Raw genomic sequence first — 6,000 nt, 5'->3', positions numbered from 1 at the left:
GCTAAGCAACAGGGATGCTTGGTCTGTGGCCGGAGTTCCTGCACATGTTGCTAAGCAACAGGGAAGCCTGGATTTGTTGCTGTGTACGGAGCTCTCGTACCTTTTTAACTATACCTCTCTGTAATCCGGACTTTTTGATAAACCGGCACCATGCCAGTCCCGTTGGTGCCGGATAATAAAGAGTTTCCTGTAGATCAATGTAAAATATTTTTGTGTTGGAGTAAGAAACCAAAGGAAATGACAGTGTTCTGCCCTTTTCGTTGGGGCACAGTTCTGTGGATGCTGGAAACTCTCGGGCACTCCACTAAAGTAGCCATTCATGTGAGTCTTGTCAGCTGACTAGAGGACATCGTAACCAAGCTATATCCTGTCTTCACCTGATACCACATACTTTACAGCAGAGGTGACTAATCAGGAAAAATATCCAGGGACTCTTGCGGATAAATTGATGAAACTTTCAGCTGCACTGAAAAATGGCAGCAATGTATTGGTTTTACATAGTTACATAGAATCTACAGGACAGAAACAGGCCATTCAGTCCATCTTGCTGGTGTTTATACTCTACATGAGCCTACTCTTAATTAACTCTTACTACCCTGCCCCCATATCCTTCTATTATTCACTTCTCCCTCACACATGCATCAAGCCTCCCCTTTAATATGTCGATGCTGTCTGCTTGAACCACTCCATGTGATTTTTATTAACCGTGGAATTGTGTAAAATTCAAGTGGTTACATTTTATCATATTGAGTGTTCTGTATATTTTTAGTTACCAAATCAAAGAACAGTATTGCTTTCAGAGGAGTACAAAAGTAGCAACCAAAATAGGTCTTTGTATCCAGAATACAAGATATACAGTAAAATTAAGGAAGTTGGGCTTGTTCTCTTTGGAAAAGAGGAGATTTTGAGGTGATCTAATTATATAACTGAATACTGACAAAGTTTATTTATTTTTTAGTTCGTGGGATGTGGGTGTTGTTGGCAAGGCCATCCTTTATTGCGCATCCATAATTAACCTTGAGAAGGTGGTGGTGAGCCGTCTTCTTGAACCGCTGCAGCCTATGTACTCCCACAGTGCTGAATTCAATACCTGGGACATGAGTTTAAAATGAGTAAGAAGGAAAATCGGGCAGAAGTTGCTTTTCACGCAAAGCATAAAGTTGTGGACTACACTACCATGGAAAATAAATGAAGCAAATGTTTCTGGAAAGCAAACCGTATGTGTTTATGGGAGGAGAATGTAGTGAGAGGAGTAGGTGGAGGTAGAGGTTACCACCCATCATTTGTGCTGTCTGACTGCCTGTTTAGCATGAAGCCCTGGATGGGCCAGAACTTTCTCCAGCTCAACAAGATGAAAACCGTTCCATTCTGAACAGAAACATGATTTTGACTTTGTGCAATAAGACAATGGAAATAAAAATAGGGAGATTCACTATCACTTGTTTTATACTATCGCACAAAGTGAAAATCTATCCTTAGTGCCTCAGACTTCATCTGTCTTGATGGCTGCTCACTTAGACAGAATCTGCCGGTGTGCAATCTTGGTGTCCTCTTTGACCCTGAGCTTCACCAAGACTGCCTACTTTTACCTTTCGAACCTCATTTGCTCTACCCCTACCTCACCCTTTTACCTTTTCTTTGTCATTCAGACACAACAAGAACGTGTCAAATTTTGATTGGTTCGCAAAACATATTTCTGTCCTGACAATGCAGGGAACACTGCAAACTGACCCCCTACTCCCACCCTGTCTAAAGGTGCGAGACCTGCACAATAGCACAGTGTTCCTCCACCACCACCACCACCCCCCGCAGGTTTTCAGAAGGTTCTCTAAGTTCCAACCATCACTTTTATTTGGTTGCCAGCATCAGGCAAGAATTAGAATTTCAGGAGAGAGTTAAATACAGTGTTTAGCTCATAAGTGCTTCACTGTTTCATATTTATCTGTTTTTCCTCAGTGTGAGCTTTGGTGAGAGTCGATGACTCCTTGCTGTAACTCCAGGATGCCACTTTTAAATCTGGCAAAATTGCTCAGTTGTTCTCGAAGAATGCGACATCTTTATGCCCTTAGCAGCCCTGGTTTATGAAGCAATAAATGTCTGAAACGCTTGGGCAATCTCCTGGAGCCGCCTTGTTGTACCACAGTGATAGCTCCAGAATATGACTGTTATGATTTTGGTAGCCTCTGGATACTTTTTCCTCGTGCCTAGCACCGATAATTGCTTCTGTAGGCTAGCCTATGCTTCCTCTGAACTGAAATGTGACCTTTATGCATGAATTGATCTGGGAGCTGACATGTCCTGGATGAACAATAACTCTATTTGCCATTAGTGTGTACACTGGGAACAGCAACTCTGAATGATAAACAAATAAGACAGACCATTTATCTTGAGCTACATCTACAAACCAGGTTTGTGAATATGTCTGAAGCAACACTTTTGGAATGGACCAATGTCAGTGATACAAAGTTTTACAAGACTGAACTCTTCCATTTGCCGCCCCTGCAAGATATTACTGCAAAAAGGGAATTTGGGAATCTAGACTACCAGCCTGTGTTTTGATTCTCTACCTTTTGAAATCCCAAGTTGATAAATTAAGATCAAAAGGTATCAATCGCAATTAGGTAAAAATATCAATCAAAATGATCAAAAGCATCATGGTAGTGTCCCAGAAACCTGCCTCAAGCCATACAAGCCCTTTCAGCACTGTCAAGCCCGAGCCTTGCTTGCAGGACAGTTGCAAAGCTAATAGATGGGTGTAAGCAGTCAATAGTCCAGTAATCAATATTAATTGTTTTTGTCATGTGGATGAACTCTACATCTGCGACATGTTAAGTAGTGCATCTATAGAGAGGAGCACTACTTAATATGTTGCAGATGTAGATTTAAAGTAATTGGTCGAAGGATTAGAGGGGAGTTGAGGAGAAATGTTTTCACCCAGAGGGTGGTGGGGGTCTGGTACTCACTGCCTGAAAGGGTGGTAGAGGCAGAAACTGTAAAGTCTGTGGGTTGTGCAGTTAATAAATACACAGACTTCAGAAGTAACAAACAAACAGGTCTTTACTATTCGAAGGTCCGGGTGAATCTGCCCCAGCAATCCTGCCACAACACTTATATACTGGTGTGGTCACTATCGGTATTACAGTATACAGAAGCCAAACAAATAGTGCCACACCTAAAGTAGTTCTCTTAAAGGTGAACAGTTACATTCCATAGTTCCCTTAAAGGTAGACGGGTACATACACTACAATCCTCCCTTTTTAGCTTATTACTTACAGAGTCCCCGTTAAACATACATATCTTCAACTTCCTATAAAACAAATTACAGATATAATCTCGGTGGAGTCAATGCCATATAAAACAATTTACAGATATAATCTCGGTGGGAACAGTTCACAGGTTCAGTCTCTGCGGAAACAGTTCATAGATTCAGTCTCTGATCTTGACTCGTTCCGAACAACATTTCTTTGGTGTAGCCGGTTCACCTGGCTAGCGTGACTCCTCCATAGCCTTTTTCTTGACGTAACAGCTTGAACTTTCGTCCTGTTGAACCAGCAGTGCGGACTTTTACAACCAACTGGCTGTCTTGACATTTTCCAGTTTTTCAACTAATTTAGCTCCTTTCGTAATGTCCCGCCTGAGATGGTAGAAGTGCGAATATTTTAGACAGTTATTATCTTCTGCTTCTTCTTTTTCTTTTCTGCCTTTTTGAAACTCTCGGAGCTCCTTTCTCGGCTGCCAGCTGTAGCGCCACCAACTCTCTATGTTCCTTAGACCTTAAGTGCTTCATCCGGATTTCAGCACTTTGGGAGTTTTCATCACAAGCTGGGCAGACCACATCCTCGTAATATTCAGTGTCACTCAACGGGTCATGGTAATATTCGGGTTCGTCCTGAGTTAGGCCAGCGAGAGAGCCTTCTTCTTCCTCCTCACCCGTCTGGACGTTAGCTGACGGTGGTTCCTTCCCTAGACATCTTTCTTGAAAAGACTTCTTCATGCATTCATATTCATCCCGCTCTTCCTGGGTTATCTGCCATTCCTTCACGACGGACCTCATTTGTGAGTTCAATACCTTCCCTTCCATCGGGAATTGCGTTATCAGGCTATTTAAACCTTCTACTGAAGTAACGGTTTCCACATTCTTCTGTTCACCTTGACGTGATTCAACGTACTTTTGGCATCCTTGTAAAATTTGTGTTGCCACCTCAGCTATCTCCGTGACTTTTGAGAGCTCCGAACTCGTTCCCCCTGAAGATTGAAGCTCGTGTTCAGATTGTTCCCCTTGCAGAGTCTTGTCCTTCAGCATATGAAGGAGTTGGCTGACCGTTAACTCTTCCCTGGGAACACGGTGGATCAGAGTCTTCTCCATTTCATCCACCTCTTTCTCCAATACTTCCACCTTACGTTCCTCTTGAACTTTGGCTTTCAGCGCTCGGAAAAGTTGCGCCCTGATGCTCTCTAGTTCATGTTCAGGGACCATTCTTACAGTCTCTGAGTTTCTTACAGTTTCCTTTTCTTCCACTGAAAGGATTCCCAGTTGAATCTGTTCTTCAAGTTGTTGAACCTCGGTCATTGCCGCCTCGTATTTGTCTTGGGTGTCCTTCAATGTTTTTATGAGTTCTTGGACATCCTGTCTTTCATGCTCTGCCATGTTTTTCACCTCTAATTTCTCATCTATGGATGGAACTTCTACCGATGAGTCTGTCTTGGCCTTGAGCTCATCAAGAATTTCCTGCAGCCTTTGGACTTCTTGCTCATGTTCAACCTTTAGTTGTTCATATGCTTCTACTGAAACTAGCTTTTCGGAGGCTGCCGAGTTAACCCCCTCCAGAATTGTAGCCTGGGCCTGTTCATACTGTTCTTTCAACTTCTCACACTCTGCTTGTAAGGAGTCGTAGAGAAGAACTGGAATAAAATCCTGGCTTCCTGAAGATTCCTCTTCCTTTGGTTCGTTCTGTAAATATTCTAGTTCCTGAACAGCATCAGGGGAATGTGATTGGTATTTGGCCACGATGGCTCTATGGTCGCTCTCTGCTTGAGCTAGCTGTCTCTGTTGTCTTTCCAGGTTCTCCCATTCGGTGTCCCAGAACTTTTCCATATTTTTCATCTCTTGTACGAGACGGTCACTCAACTGTTCTAATTGTTGTCGTACTTTGACATAAGTTTGCGTCCGAGCTCGGTGTTCTTCCGTCGTGGATGAATCCTTTGCTTGAACAGGCTCAGAATTCTCTGTCAACTTGGAGTTCTGCTCTGCAGCTTTATTCTTCTTGGTACCATAAGTCCTTCTGCATGTCTTTGTTTTCTTCCCCATCGTCGGCAAGTCCCTTTTAGCCTTGTCTTCCATATTCGACTTGGTCTTATCATCATCCATTTCAGAATCTGAGCTAATAGCTTGCACCGAGTCCTCCCTCATTATGGCTTTTAGGTAATGCCATTCCAAGTCTACTTTCTTAATCCACTCCCGTCCTAGAAGTGGTGGTCCTCCCTCAGGTAATACGTACAAGTTCATTCTTGGGTGTTCTTTACCCCTATCTCTCACCTTGACTCTTATTTTCCCCACGGGGTATACGTTATGCCCCGTGTATGTCTGTAATACGAACTTGGTATTTCTTAAAGGTATGTGAGAGAATAGCCGGTGGTAGTCCCTTCGGTTGATGACTGATAGAGCTGATCCAGTGTCCAGCTCCATTCTTACTTGGACTCCAGCTATTTTTAGTATGACCCAGATGGTCTGTAGATCCGTTTCTTTACCCACATTGTGGATTCTCAGACTACCCAGCTCCTGGTTGTTTGGGTCTGAGTCTGAATTCCGTTCGTCTGAACTCTTCTCAGCCACCTTGTGTACCTTGTTGTACTTTTCTTGTGGTGGCTTCCTTTGATTGTGACCGGCATACCTTCGCGATGTGACCCAGTTTGCCACATTTCCTACACTCTTGGTTCTTAAACCAGCATTGATTCTGGTCATGCGTTGTCTTCCCACAACGGTAGCATTTTGTTGTGCTT

Source organism: Somniosus microcephalus, chromosome 26 (genome assembly GCF_052327205.1).
Source record: "Somniosus microcephalus isolate GS21.2 chromosome 26, FLI_Smic_1.0, whole genome shotgun sequence".
NCBI classification, from domain to species: domain Eukaryota; kingdom Metazoa; phylum Chordata; class Chondrichthyes; order Squaliformes; family Somniosidae; genus Somniosus; species Somniosus microcephalus.
Note: the sequence above shows the minus strand (reverse complement) of the source record.